The sequence below is a fragment of the Aotus nancymaae genome, unplaced genomic scaffold (genome assembly GCF_030222135.1).
Source record: "Aotus nancymaae isolate 86718 unplaced genomic scaffold, 86718_ANA_hifiasm-v0.15.2.pri h1tg000041l, whole genome shotgun sequence".
NCBI lineage: Eukaryota > Metazoa > Chordata > Mammalia > Primates > Aotidae > Aotus > Aotus nancymaae.
The window spans coordinates 21308548-21324676 of record NW_026988455.1 but is presented as its reverse complement, the minus strand read 5'-3'; the positions used below and the strand labels follow the sequence as shown (position 1 = coordinate 21324676).

At 45.4% G+C, this 16129-nt stretch overlaps 1 protein-coding gene across 1 annotated transcript in view; it reads right to left on the bottom strand.

The window, feature by feature from the left end:
• ROR2 (receptor tyrosine kinase like orphan receptor 2) overlaps positions 1–16129 on the bottom strand; it is a 224383-nt gene that overhangs the window by 35883 nt on the left and 172371 nt on the right. The window lies entirely within an intron of this gene.

The following is a 16129-nucleotide window of genomic DNA, read 5'->3' as shown; positions in this document are numbered from 1 at the left end:
TGGTTGGCCTTGATCCTTTCTTTTCAAATAAAGTTGAAAGAAGGCAGGTATCTGTTGTTACAGATTTAACTGGAAAATTACAGTATTTCTAGTGGACCCTAAGGGTAAGAAGTGTTGTAGGATCCACCAGTATCCGGGGAGGTAGAGGTGATGGAGAGGTGGGGGAAGCCAGGCGGTGGATTTAAGATGAGGAGATGGTCTTCATTCATGGGGACAGTGGAAATGCACCTGTCTGCAGAGTAGTCATTAGTGAGCAGAGACCACTACTTACAATAATTATTAACATCATTAGTTTCTACCTGGATACTCTCCGAGCCAACCCTTCTCCATGCACTGAATTTAGTTACAGAAGGTCATTCTTGTTGACAACATAAAGCTGGAAGGTCACTAAAATGCTTATGCAAACTCCTTAAAAAGATAGGCTCAATCAGGCAGGGTATAGTTCTGCATGTATGGTCTTCATGAACTCAACCACACAGGCACAGCATGGGGAATCTGCATTCCCAATACACCTGCCCACTGGACCCCATATCTTTGTTTCTTTGTTGAATGCAGTACCTAATCTGCTGTGACGATGTGAAGTGGTGGCTCTGATATAATCTGGGCTGCCCATCCCAATATATCATTTCACTGTATTCTGGCCAGACTAGCATTGTAAAGAATATTGCAAAATGGCCAGCAGTTATACCTGGGGAGGTGCTGATGGAATGGCGTATAAAGCCCTGCCCAGGTGGGAAGGGACCAGGAAAGAGTCTCACGGACAGCACCATGTTCCGGCCCAGGCCTGGAGGCAGCCACCTTCACGTTCCATAGGAAGCTCAGCAAGACTAGAACCATAGGCCATCATCATTCGATAATCTGGTAATTTACAGCCATCTCCCCAAGTAGGTGAGTAAAACTGAGCCTTCAGATAAAGTGGAAATTTTGCCCAGGATTTTGTCAGTACGTTGTCAGCAGCCGTCCCTGTTTTTGAAACTGACCCTGCTTTTGTTAGTGACTGCCTCTTTCTGCCTCTGTACTTCAGCTTACTACTTACTAACTGAAAAACCTTAAGAGAAACTGCCTCATTGTCTAAAACCTGCTGCGTTGTCCAGAGTCCTGAGTTACTTCCCCTGCCCCTTCACCTATAAAAACTGTGTACTTTTCTTAGCCGGGGTCCAGACTTCTGGGTGTGAACCCTTCTGGGCCCGCCGGCATAATAAAATGTGTTCCTCCGATCCCCTGAGTGCCGCTTGCGTTTCTTATCTGGTAAGATTTTTCAGAACACAGAAAGAAATCAGAAAGACAGATAATAAAGAATAACTAGATTATATCTGCAGTATCAATGCTTCCAAATTTTCTCTATCCTCCCCACACTTCTCCCCAACTAGGAGTTTGGGGAGTCCCTTGCTCTCCCCAAAGCACAGCAAGCTGGTTCCTTGTTGTTCAGTTGGTCAAGGCCACTCCTCAGAGTTGCTGTCTCTCACGGATCACGCCTGCTAAAACATCGCCTCCAGGGAAGGTGTTCCCGGGCTACCCATCTAAAACAAGCTCTATTCATTCTAACCTTGCCTTCCCCTCCCCACTAATCACTTGTTCTGGCAGCATCACAATTGTTAAATTACAATGACTCAAGTACATTTAGACATTGAGAAAAATGGCTGTTACATTTCAAGGGCCATACTCTCAATCTCATGATTGTTTTTCTCTTCTAAATTTTAAAATCATCCTAGCAAGTTTCCATTTTAAAAGTAGGACTCTAATCGATAATCTGCATAATTTGCATAGAACTACCCACTTGACGATACTGACAAAGCATGGTCTCTGTATCTATATTTCAGACCTTCTGAAGTATTCAGAAAAGCTTTATAATTTTCTTCAGATAGATCTTCACATTTATTTTTAGGTAGATTTCTAGCTACTCTCTAATTTTTCTTACTAATGTAAATAAGTTTTCTTTCTATTATTTCTGTCTAAATGACTTTGCTTACAGGAGAACTATCAGATAGCAATCTTCTATATAGTGTACTAATTTCCTATGGCTGCTGTGACAAGTTACCACAAACAGTGGTGTAAAGCAACACACGTCTTTCACCTTACAGTTATGGGAGTCGGAATTCCTCACTCCCACATGCCATGGCGGCCTTCCTTCCGGAGGCTCTGCGTGAGAATCGCTTTCCTCAAACCTTGCCCAGTTTCCAGTGAAAGTGACCCAACAGTCCCATAGAGCAGTGGTCTCTGGCCTTTTTTAGCACCAGTGACCAGTTTCATGGAAGACGATTTTTCCATGGCCTGAGGTAGGGGCGATGGTTTTGGGATGATTCAAGTGCATTACATTTATTGTGCACTTTATTTATATTATTACTACATTGTAATATACAATGAAATAATTATACAACTCACCATGTGTAGAATCAGTGGGAGCCCTGAGCTTGTTTTCCTGCAACTAGACGGTCCCATCTGGGAGTGATGGGAGACAGTGACAGACCATCAGGCATTAGACTCTCACAAGCAGCGCGTGACCTAGATCCCTCAGGTGCACAGTTCACAATATGGTTTGTGCTCCTGTGAGAATCCAGAGCCACTGCTGATCTGACAGGAGGCGGAGATCAGGCAGTGATGTGATTGATGGGGAGTAGCTGTAAATACAGATGAAGCTTCACTCACTCACCCACTGCTCACCTCCTGCTGTGTAGCCCAGTTCCTAACAGGCCACAGACCAGTACCAGTCCACAGCCAGGAGGTTGAGGACCCCTGCCGTAGGCAGTTCTTTTGGATAAACATAGAAATCGACCCTTCCTTGGGAAAGGACCTCTCAAAAAAGTATCAAAGAATTGAAACTCATCAGATCATGACATCACATCCAGACAGTAAGACACCAGGTCTCCCTCAATCATCATGATTGCTTCCTTACCACTTCCATGTTCCTGTTTTCCCACACATAGCTACATTTCTTCCCTGCTATATAAAGCCCTCATTTTAGTCAGTCAGGGAGATGGATTTAAAGCTAAGCTCCCATCTCCTCAGTTGCATCACGATTAAAGCCTTCTTCCTTGACAATAATTGCTGTCTCAGTGATTGGCTTTCTGTGTGGTGACCAGCAAGACCTAGAATAGAACAAACTCTGGTGTTTCAGTAACATTAGGTACCCCCCTCTTTCCTTGGCCAGTGGCTCCTCATTGCATCACTCCAACCTCTGCTTCCATTGTCACATCCACTGCTGAATCCAGTCTTCCAGCCCTTGTTTCCTAAGGACCTCTGTGGTTACACCGGGCCTACCCGGATAAGCCAGAATGATCCTCTCATCTCAAAATTATTAACCACATCTGCAAGTTTGTAAAGATCTTGGCACTTTATTGGCTATTGTAGTTATAACAGTTTCTGAGTTGATTGCCTTGGATTTTCTACACAGATATCATCTTCAAATAACAATAACATAATGTTTTTGCTTTCAAAATTCATACCTCCCATATCTTTTTTTTTTTTTTTTTTTTGAGACGGAGTCTTGCTCTGTCACCAGGCTGGAATGCAGTGGTGCAATCTCAGCTCACTGCAACCTCCACCTCCTGGGTTCAAGCGATTCTTCCACCTCAGCCTCCCGAGTAGCTGAGACCACAGGCGTGTGCCACTAAGCCTGGCTAATTTTTGTATTTTTAGTAGAGACGGTGTTTCACCATGTTGGCCAGTATGGTCTCGATCTCTTGACCTCGTGATCTGCCCACCTCGCCACCCAAAGTGCTGGGATTACAAGTGTGAGCCACCTCGCCCAGCCACCTCCCATATCTTTTTGCCTAATTCTTTTGTTCAACATTCTTTTTGATTTAAAAATTTTAAATGCTAAAATGCTATAAACATACAGAAAAACACAGATATCAAATGATAACCATGAATAAAACATCAAGATTTGACATTAATTTTTCCATATTTTACTTAGAACACTTGAAAAAAAAAGTCTAGAATACAACCAAAACCTACTCTCGTTTCTTCTTCTCCAGGGAACTTGTAAGCATCATTCTAATGCATATTTGTATTATTTTACATTTTTAGAAATTTTCTCTGAAAGGTAATGTTTGTTAGTTGCTTCATTTCATCTATCCATGTTGATGTGTGCCATTTATTTTAATTACTGTGTAACAGAATAGTCCATTATACAAAAAAACACAATTTCCTTATCCATTGCCCAGTTGAAGGACAGTAAGCTGTTTCCACATTCTTGCCATTATAGTATTTAATGACCACCTATATACATGTCTTGTCTTGTGCACATACAAGGGTCTCTCATAAGCACACACATGACTGGATAAAAAAAATGTGGTACCTATTCACCATGGAATACAACGCAGCCATTTAAAAAAAAAAATCATATCCTCTGCAGCAACATAGATGTAGCTGGAGGCCATTCCCCTAAGCAAATTAACATAGAAACAAAACCCCAAATACCTCATGTTCTCACTTTTAAGTGGGATTAAAACAATGAGTGCACACGGACATAAAGAAGGGGACAACAGACACCAAGGCCTACTGCAGGACTGAAGGTAGGAGGAGGGTGAGGATTAAAAAACTACCTGTTGGGTACTATGCTAATTAACTGGGTGACAAAATAACCTGTACACTAAACTCCCATGACACACAATTTACCCACGTCACAAACCTGTACACGTACCCCTGAACCTAAAATAAAAGTTGAGGGGGGGAGTATCCACCTGGATGTGGAGTCATACAGTCTCGACATCTTTAATTGATCTGAGTCTCAGAAGTGCTTGAAACAATCTGTACCTCACTAACAATATCTGAGTTAAAGTGCTTCCCTACAACTGTGCCGGAATTTGGTGTTTGGGGGCTGTAAAATATTTGCCAATCTGATGAACATAAAATAGATCTGCGCTACGGTTTTAGCTCACATCTTATGAATTCCTCGTGAGCTTCCACATCCTTTGGAATATTTCTCGTCATTGGGGCACCCTTCTGTAACTGTCTGTTCATCTCTCTATTCTGTTGCTTTTTCCAACTTCCGCAGTTAAGTCATTTTCTATTTTTTTCCTTTTCTATGTATGCATTAAGTGTAAAATTTTCCCTTCCACTTCTTTAGCCGTCCAATAAATTCATCTTCACATCATTAGTCAGACCCACATATTTTGTAATATATCTTATGACATGTTTCTTTTAGCTATGAGTTACTTAAAGTGTGCTTTAATGGTGCTGTTGTCACAGAACATGATCTACGTGATGACAATTCTTTGAAGCCAATGAGACATGCTCCACAGAGTCAGCATCCTAAAGATGGTCCACATATGCTTTACGTTCATGGCAGAGTTTTTTTTTTTAAGTGCCCATTTGATTAAGCTTATGGATTTTGTTGTTCATATGCTTATCTACTAGATTCAAGGACTTTGCATTTGTCAAAGAGCTTTTAGTAATTCTGCCAAGTTGTAAAGATATATGGGAAACGATGTGGCTGGGTGCATTCCCAACTTCAGTTTTATAACACCATTTGGTCCATATATCACTAAGCAACGTTTCTGTCTAAAAGATCTTTTTATCTGATATTATTATAGCCATCCTCAGGGTACCTTTGGTTAACATAGCCCTAACTTTTATCTTTTTAGTATCTTCATCATTTTTTATGATTCTGTATTAGACATAACTCTTGTAAGTGGCATATAATTTTACATTTTAATTTGAGTCTATGTTCTTAACTGATGAGTTTTATTTCGAATGTTTTCATTTGTCTTTTATTTTTTTCTTTCCTATCTTCTACAGGATTTTTAAATTCTCCATTTTTTCCCTTTGCCTATTTGAAAGTTATACATAAGTAGCTAGCTTAACTACTTTTTATAGGCATGCTTAATTTAGCAAAGTCCCCCAAATACAAAAGACTTTAAATGCTATGAGCTATAATCACTTAAACACATACACACACACACACGCGCGTGCACACACACACATACACACACACACACTCACGAACGCACGCACATTGAACTGCTTCCTGGTGCTTAAATACACCCTGATTTTAAATCTCCAGTTACTATTTTTACTGTCAGAGTGTTTTGAGATCTACCAATTTGTTCACCAGCTTCCTTCCTCACCAACATTTCTTGCATCTCACTCCATCCTCTTAGGTTCAACTCATCCCGAATGACATTCATTCTTTGAGTAAAGACTAAGGCTATAAATATAAACACTGTTAGTTTTGGTCTAAAAATATCTGTTACTTTCACACTTGAATAATAGTTTAGCTGGGTACAGAATTCGAGGCACTGCTGTCCTCTGGCTTTTCTGGTGACTGTTGGAAGTCCTGCAGTTCTTGTTCCTTTGCAAGTACTGTGAACTTTCCCCTGCTTAGGCTATTTTCAATATTTTTGCATTGTCTTTGCCTTTCCAAATTGTCTATTACTAATAGCAAATTTATTTTTATTTCAGTCTCCTCAGGTCTTAGTGCCCTTCCTCAAATCTGAAGATTTTGCTTTCCATCAATTCTATAAAATCTCTATCAGTATTTCATAAAATATTAAATGTCCTTCTAGATACATGCTGGTTTTCCTCATATGATAATTCTGCTCTGCTCTTTCTTTACCTATTTTTAATACTCCTTATCCTTTTTGTAGGTATGTCCATCTACCCTGTAACATAGCCATCAAGTTTCTCATTTCACGGACTATATTTTTCTTTTCTAGAAGGTCTGTTTCGTTCCTTTTCAAATGCACCACTGCTTTTTCTTCTCTGTGGCTTCTGTCTCCTCCTTTAGCTTTAATACTTCTGGCTTCACTGTTTACTAGCTTGCCACTCATCTTGGGCCTCGCCAAGTGTGCTGTGTAATTTTTTTATTGTAAAGCTGGTTTTTCTGAGAGAATCCCTTGAGGACTTGGTTCCTTTGACAGGCAGTGCCAAGTTTTATCTTAACTTTTTGGCTTGGAATTTCCTACAACATTCTGGTAATGTAAATCTGGCTTCCAGAGGTGCTGGCCCCCGTTGATTTCTCATGGGAGAGTCTTCTATGTTTCCCATCTGGAGCCAGGGTGGAGGCAATCTCTCATCTCATCTCCTGGGGCTGACAGGTGGCAGCATGCTCATCCCTCTTCCCCAAGACTGCAGCTCGCAGGTCTCCTAGCTTCACCGGGAAGCTCGTCAATGAAGTTTCAGTTCTGTGGAGCCGATGGGTTCCCTCCTGGCTTGGTGTTGAAACCTAAGGCTCTTGATGAAACTGGGCCTAGCAGAATTGTTTCTATAGCAGGGATGATATTTCATAGGCCTTATATTAGGGTGCAAGAAATGTAAATTCCTTTATTTTCCAAAAACCAAGCTAGATTTTTCTCCTAACCCCTCATTTCTCCTGATTAGAGGAAACAATACATTCCAATTCCAAGTGAAATCAGTAGCTTTAGGTTGCTTATTTCATTTACTCTCCATCGGCGTTTCACCACCCCTGCAGATTCTACAGTGTTGCATTTATGTTCCAGAGCCTACTCTGACATTAAAGCCCAGGAGGATTTGGTGTGTCCACATCTTGGTGCTCTCTCTGCTCTGCGGCACACGGACATGTCCACATGTGTACCATGGCCATACGGTGACACCACTTTTCACTGTTGGTGAGCTCATGTCACAACTTCATGATGCTTTCAGAATCTGGCCTTTGGTCTCAGAGAAACTCCTCTTGAGGACCTAGGAAAATCAGGCTGTTCTCCAAGGCTGCAAAGGTAGTGGGCTACCTCAAGTGGCCTCTGCTGCGGCAGCCCAGGGCCGTTACTTATAATTCTGCTTCCTTTCCGTTCCTGGCTCCTGGGCATTTCTCCATCTCTCTTCCACGTTCATATAGGCATTCACATCTTTTACTAGTATTTTATTGAGTATTCGTACGTAATTTACATGGAAGGACTGCCAAATGAGTCTAGTCCACCATTTTCAATGTCATCAATTCTCTAAGGGTGAAACATGAAAGCGGGAAAGAAAGCTCTCTAGAGATTAAGCATAATATTCCTTTTTCCCTTGCTGTTTAATTTATAGCCAGTCATTTAGCTTCTCTTGGCTTCATTTCCACTATGTGCAAAGTATGGGGTTTGTACTAACCATTTTCTAAGCTCTCTTCCAGCTCACAAAAACATTCTTTTGCAGCTGCCCCAAACCTCTCCAGAAACAATATGCCAGGCCAAGAGGAGCCAGGCATGGCCGACTGAGGTTTTGGCTCACTCGGATTTGGGCAGCGCTCACACTCCATAGCATTACAGAGAACAAAAGTCTTCCTTTTAATTGAACCAAAGAAGTTCCCCTTCCTAACTTAACAGTGGCACAACTTTAGCAACTGATGGTACAGGCTCATCTCCCCAGTGCCCAGGCCAGCTCTCTGTGCACCAAAAATCTCTGGACAGGGAGCTGAGTCCAAGCATTAAAACAACCCAAAAGCAAAGTAACAGAGGAATCCCATCACCAGGGAACGCTGCTCTGCCTCACAGTCACAATCAGACCAGTGATTTTTAAATCCCAGCCAATCATTCAAGTATTCACCAACTTGGTCAAATTACTTAGGCGTTTGAGGATCTGCTTTTACCGGGTTACACTGATCAGTCTGGGAAGATCAAGAAACTTTTATGTAATTAGAGGTCATGAGGTCATGGAGCTTTGATAAGTGGGAGATAAAACAAATTTCCTGGAACGGCATGTGGAATGGAAATCCTGAGAGCTGCGGAAAGGACATAAAGCTGCTTGCTCCTCCCAGGGGAAAATATTTTCAGGTTAATAAATCCATCACAGGCGTGGAATGGAGGCCACGCTACTCAGGCTTTCCCACTGAGCTGCAGTGTGGTGCGTGTGACCAGCTGCAGAAGACCAGAGGCAGCGTCAGGAAGGATGAGAGTCAGAGAAAATGAGGAAAACAAGAAGCATGGGAACCTGCGAGGTGAAGAAAAGCACCTAAGAGTGTCTGTACCTTTAGAGAAACTGAGAATATGGTGGGGTGAACCGTGTCCCCCAACCACACGTTCTGCCGTCCACACCCCCAGGACCCGTGAGTGTCAGTGTCACTTCATTTGGAAATAGGGTCACCGCAGACGTAACGACGTCAAGAGTTGATTACAGAGGGCCCTAATCCAAAGACAGTGTCCTTATAGGAACAGGGAATTTTAGACACAGATCTAAGTGGAAGGAAGAGCAGAGACTGGAATGAGGCCACCACAGCCACAGAGCACCATGGACACGGAGGGTCGCCAGCAATGCCTGAAGCTCCGACAGAATGCGGGACACACTGTCCCCAGAGCCTTTGGAAGGAACCGACTCTGCCAGCAAACCTTGATTTCAGACTTAGGCCTCCAGAACAGAGAGAAAACATTCTGATGTTTTCTTAAGGCACCTCGTCTTGAGATCTTTGCTATAACAAAGGACCTATCCTTTGCTAGGGTAGAGGAATTAATGAAGAAAGAAGAAGACAGCCCAAGAAACTAAAACTAAGACCTATACACAGGTGACACCCACACCCCCCCAAAGGGACAGAGACGTGGGTGTGCGCACACCCCGGGGACAGACAGAGACAGACAGGTGGTGGCACAGCCCTTTGCAGTATGGTCTCAAACCCAGCGAGCTCAGGAAGAATCACTGTTGTCCGTGTGTGTCACCCACAGGAGGAAGAACAGCCACTGACAATACCAGTGAGACGAGGGAAACAGCAGACCGCCAAAGGGATGCCACCCCGCTGGGCGTGGGTTGTCAGAACGCTACCCCTGGGAGAAAAAGAAGGGCTGACGGAGGGCTGCAGGGAAGGCTCGGAGGCAGAAACCAGCCTCACTGATGGCAGGAAGCCACTGTGGGTCTCCAGACAGTCTCAGGTGCCCAGCCCAAACTCTGCCTCAAATAACCGACAGTGCAGCTCTGAAATCTCCTATTTGTGGGGTAGAGTTTTCTTCCAAGGCCATTCCAGACCCAGACAGCCCAATGGGCATTGGAGACTCACAGCCAATAGGAGGATAAAGGGTCCTCTACTTGGATCCAAGGTGCCTCGAACATGGCCTTCAGTCTCCAGAGTGGTGCAAGGCTCAGAACCTGGAAATCTCATGTTTGTTTTGTCCAACAAATGTTAGAAAACGTCTCAGGGAAAGCTTTGCTTGGGATTGTGGGGCTGTGGGCTGGGCGGGAGCAGACAAGCCTGGCAGGTGCTGAACCGGCTGCCGACCTGGAACTGAAGAATAACCTGCCTGGGGGCTTCCTTCCACCAAGTCCTGGTGCTCCAAGTCCTGGAGGCAGCGGCTCCCTCCCATGTCACCCTGGGGCTTCTCTCTGTGCCACAAAAACATATCCCCAGCAATCCCCAGCCCAGGGTGGACATGGATGTGGACACTGGGCTCAGTGCAAGCCTCCGATGCTCTTGTAAAATCAGTTTCTAGCTCCGCCCGACCCCGCAGGGCCGAGATGTCCCACAACAAGCACAGAGTCCACCCTGGCCTCCTGGTCCTCTCCCTACCTGTGCCCCTTAGGCATATCAGCACCTTCAGAGCTGCCTTGGGGGTTCCCTGAGCACGTGGGGCATGTGGGACACCTTCTCCAATCCTGCCCTTGGCTACACAACAGCCAAAGTGGCCAGAATTAAACCCGAGTCTGACCCTGGGTGCCTATCGTGAGACTGGGTGTCATAGCCTTGCTGCTGAGTGGGACCCCACATTCCCTTCCTCTCTCATGCCCACCTCCTGCCTGGAGCATCCTGAGCTGTGGGGCCTTTGCCAGCCATTGCCCCTACATCCTCTCAGTGGGGCTCAGCCTCCCGACCACCCCACTAGCCATAGCCAGCACCACTCACTCTCATCCCGGACCCACCTCCCTCCAGCACCTTCATGATCTGAGTTCCTCCTATGGCTCCCATGCTTGTCTCTCCTACTTAAGAAGATACTCAGCGAGCCCAGGGGAGGCGGAGACCACGCCACCTCATACTGAGACATTTTCAGAGATTCTGAGCGCACAGCATGCAGTGGGCTTCGGTAAATACTTGCTGAATAAAAGAAGCCTCAGTTCAGGGGCCACATCCTCCCAGAAACGCCCCATGCCCATCTGAGTACCGCCTTAGACATCCAGACCACCATCAGTTCCCCATGCATTTCTGCTGCACTGTACTCTTCACATTCTCTGTATTGCTCTATGTATCTAGACCCTGTCCTTTCTCCCTTTGCAGGGAAACTATTAAGGAATAACAGAGTAGTCTGCTGCAGGGGGTGCCCGCATGGTGGTCCCGGGGGGCTGCACCACGCTCCCCTGTGCTTCCTTATTTGTGCTTGAGTCCCCCTTGTGGGTATCTGGTAAGCTTCAGCGTCACCTCTGTGTTCAATCTTTATGTTCTCAGGATGAAAGGAATTCTGAGGACAAGCCACAGTCACCTGGCAGGAGGACATTCCTCGTAATCTTGACCCTGGGTCGCCTGCTGGCAGTCAGCATGGGGGCCCACCCCAGGCTCCTTCGGTATGGATGGGCAGGGTGCCTCTCACCTTCTGGTCTGGGCACTTGGAGCACACCCACTCCAAGGAGTGTCTTCCCTATTCTAAGCGAACAACAAGCCCAGGCACAACGTTACCGCCTCCTGGAGCCAGGTGTGCACCAAGCAGCTGACGCACACCTGCCACCTCTGTGCATGCTCAGGACAACTAATATGCATCATGCCCTTTCTGTAGATAAGAAACTGGAGGCTGAAAAGTAAGTTTCTGTGACTGGGCAGAGGAGACACAGCTGGGAGAGTCACATGGTGCATCCTGACGCTGAGCCCAGGTTGTGAATCACAGACACGACAGACTTCACGCTGACTGTGTTTGCAGTGATGATCCCATTTTCATTTTCTACCCGGTTAGCCTTGGAGACTCTCACTCTATGTTAAACCTAACAAACCATCATACATACGCACAGGCACGCATGCCAGGAGTTCCAGAATAAACCAGAAGCACACATAATGATTCAGCCCGTATGACCTACATGAACTGGGAAACTGATGCTTGGCAAACAGAGACCAATAGCCACGGTCTCCATTCCACTCAGCGAGCTCTGCTGACTGCTTTGTTTTCTCTTTCCAAGGAAATTTTAGTTCAGCACCACAGCCTGACATGTCACAAATAGCAGGGAACAGCCTAGTAACCAAGGCACTGGTTTCACTACCCTGTTATTTAGAATCCACTTGAGAACACCTATAATTGCAACACATCCTCACATGTGCAAAGTCAGGAATTCCCCTGCTGGCTTCAGTGTGGACGAGGAGCAGCTCTTCTCCGAAGACAAGAGACACAGCTCGCGGGATCTATTCTGGCTGAGCCAGAACAGGAGGCCAGCAGACAGGCAAGCCCATACCACTCCACCCCAGCCTTCAGAAATTATCCACTTCCCACAAACATTCCAAAGCACTGATCTTACAAAACACAAGCTGTACTCCATGTGCATTTAAAACACAGCCTTGGAACAAAAGAGCATGTGGTTTCTAGGTCAAATTTAAGCTTCTGTAAGTAATATAATTCTAAAACATGTATGTGTGTATGTGTACTGCATGTCTAATGTAACAAGGAATACAAAGCTCTGATAAATATCCACTCACATGTTAACTGGGGTTACAACCAAGTCCTAGAGCCGCCTGCAGTCCTAGCAATGACAGTACTTTGGCTTAAGAAAACTGAAGGCAAACTTTTCATCTGCAAATCACAACATCCTCAGTGTTCACTTTCTCTTCTATATAGGCTTTTTGCTCTGGGATTTCTCTCTCTCTCTCTCTCTCTCTCTCTCTCAATACCGTCTAAAATATAAGCTTCGTACCAAATACTGACACAGTGTATCTGAACAAAAACCCCGTTTTCCAGCTAATTCTTAGATTCACTTTTGCTAAGCCAAAGGTAAAGCTGTCATCATACCACTGATGAACTGGTCCACAGGCCAGTGTCACCTGCCAGAGATTCTGCAGATGTTTATACATCATGGCTGATGATGGGTTAAATAAACAGCTATTATAGTGCATTCAGCTATGATTACTTTATATAAGTGATTAGGCCAAATGTGGCCAAGCATGACATTCCCAGAAGCTCTATGAGCAAAAACGTGCAGGAATAATGAGTCTGGCTTTGCCAGGCCAACTCCTTCGATTACTAATGATACAAGGAAGGGGCCCGGAGTAGAAGGACGGGTGGAGTGAGTCTCCATTTGTGCAAAAGCGAGAACTCAAAGATAAGTAAAATCACACTACAGAACCACGTAATTCGTGGGCAAGGGAAAGATTGGGGCCCCTGGGCCAGCCTTAGACTTTTTGGGGGCAGTTCACTACGGATCTTGTCCCACAAAGGGTGCTGATGGATCCACAAATCATCATGATTGTGATACTGACAAATGGCGCCAGCATCAGCTACTGCTTCTGGGTGCTTGCAGTGAGCTGAGCAAGCCCCTTCATCCCTACTACGCTGGGGGTCCTCCCATCTTGAAACTGGGCTGAGAGCAGTGCCATGCCCAAGACCCTGGCCCCAGGGAGAGGGTGAAGCCAAGGCCTGTCCTCTTGCAAAGGCAGGCTCAGAACTGCTGCACTATGCTACACTATCCTGCCACTGCAAAGAAACGCAGCCTGGCCTTCTGTGGTTCTTTGCTTTCTTTTTGTTCTACCCTTTTATAAACATGCGCGTATGTACACACGCGCCCACTTCACGGGCCACCTTCGGCGTTTGTGTTTCCGTGCTCTGGAGAGAGCACAGAGTGTGTCCAAGGCAAACTTCCAAACTCTGAAATTAATCAACTCCTTTCAGCCATGGGAACACACTGAACACACATGGTTTTTAACCCAATCACTTGTGAGTTAACAATAACAACAAAAAAGTCAGAATATTATCAAATCCCAACAACAAAATGTAGAGTAGAAAGCGTTCTATTCTAAGCTTAGAAGTTGCTCCACTTCCAGAAACAGAAGTGAAAAAATCCCACCTTAGAGCACTGAATTTGACTTATAAATGCTGGGAGCTTGCAGCATCCAAGGAACAAAATTTTCTATTAAATTTCATCCAATGGTCATTTTTTCACCTTGGTAATTAAATGCATCCTCCTAAGTGCATCATGAATATGCAGCTGTTTCTGCCTTGCAGGGTTATTTACAATCAATTAAAGAACAGCTCCCACCCCACGTGCAGTCCCAGGACCCCTGCAGCACCCTGCTCCAGAAGTCTCAGCACAGCCCCGCCCCAGGCCCACAAGGAAGCCCCCATGCTCCCCATCTGGGCGAGGGGTTTGCAGTTAATCTGAAACAAAGGATTGCAATACATTTTCCCAAGGAAATATCAGAGTCTATGGAATGACTCAAGTTGGATTCTCTGCTGTACTTGTGGCCCGTCTGCTTCTCATCACTCACCCCTCCCCCTGAGCTGCACCCTCTGCTCCTCCCCGAACCGTTCTTCACAGCTGCCATGTGATTTTTTTCACCGAGTGAATCAGACTGCATCACCCCCCAGACCAGATGCCCTCAACAACTGACAATGAAACACAAATTCCGGTACCTAAAGTGCTGTGCAGGATGTAGCCAAAGGCTGCCCCATGAACTTTCTCTGATACTGGAACATTCTGGATCTGTGCTACCCACTGTGGGAGCCTCTTGCCAAATTGAAACGTAGCTAGTACAACCAAGGACCTGAATTTGTAATTTTATTTATTCTAACTGACTTGAATCTCAAGAGCCACACATGGCTCCCGGGTGTTCTATTGAGATTCTCGAGTTCAGCCCCGGCTGAGTCTGACCTCCACCTTGCCCCAGCCCCTAAGCCAGGCATCTGCCCCGTGGCACCACCAAGGCGCCAAATCCTGCTTGACCCAGGGCCCCTACCAGGCTCCACACACACACTTCCCTCCCACTTAACACGTGGCCAGTGTCCACTCTTCAGATCTCAGCACAGCCATCTGTCCCTAGATCAAGAGGCCACTTCCTCTTCTACCCTCCCAAAACCTGGTCTCTTCCTTCAGTCCACTTGCCACAACTCAGAATTTTATAATGACCTGGGAGCTTGAGTCTCCTCAGACCTGTAAACTCCACAAGGCAGAGAGCACGTTTCAGCCAACACCATGCCCTAGGATCTCATGCAGAGCCAGCGATGGAGGCAACCAGTAAGTATCAGTGGTCTGTCTGCACGGTGGGTGAAGTCAGGCTTTTGAGAAACAAGTTGAGGCTCTAACCATTAAAAACTATTTTTCTTCCTAGGGAAATGTGGTCCCCAAGGCCAGTGTGCTAAACAAGCTTTCAGAGCATGTGTTTACTACATTTAACATTCTACAGAGAATGGAATCCTCTTAAGGAAGCCTCCAAGCACCAGCCACCAGTCCCACCACCACCCTGCATGCTGGGAAGAGCTTCACCTGCTCTTGGTTTTAAACAACTGACCTCCATGCAGATGCTGTGAAGAGCTGCACTACATATTAGACAGAAATAAAGTGGCCGTTCCGGCAGCTGATTGTTATGAAATGAGTGTTTGTGGCTTCCAAACTTGTAGGTTGAAGCTCTAACCCTCAATGTGATGATATTTGCAGGTGAGGCCTTTGTAAAGTAATTAGGATTAGGTAAGGTCATGAGTAGGGTGTTACAGAAACACCAGGGGTTCAGTCTAGATCCTGCTGCTCCCCACACAGACAGCCAATCCCTGAAACTTCAAGCAGTGTTAAGGAAAAAGGCTTTAATCGGCTTTAATGGGGTGCTGCAGCCAAGGAGATGCTAGTTCAGTCTCAAATCCATCTCCCCGATGAACTAAAATTTGGGGTTTATACAGCAGAGAAGAAATGTAACTACATGTGAGAAAGCAAGAACTAGGGAGGGGTAAGGAAGCAGACAGGATGAAGAAAGTCCTGGGGAACATGATTTGATACTTTTTTGAGAGGCCTGAGCATCCTCTTCCTGAAGAAGGAACTCAGATAAAACAAATATAAGTTTCAAACTTTAAGACCAGAAGGGTTAATTTCTAAAGAACTGCCTATAGGACTATTGGGTTCAGTTTCAGTGGGGCCTCCATGATAGGATTAGCGTCCTTATGAGAAGAGAATCAAACAGACCTCTCTCTCTCCACTGCGTGAGAACACAGCAAAGCGGTGGCTGTCTGAAAGCCAGCAGGAGGGTCCTCTGCAGAATCCAACTGTGCTGGCACCTTGATCTTGGGCCTCCAGCCTCCAGAACCAGGAAGCGTGTGTTGTT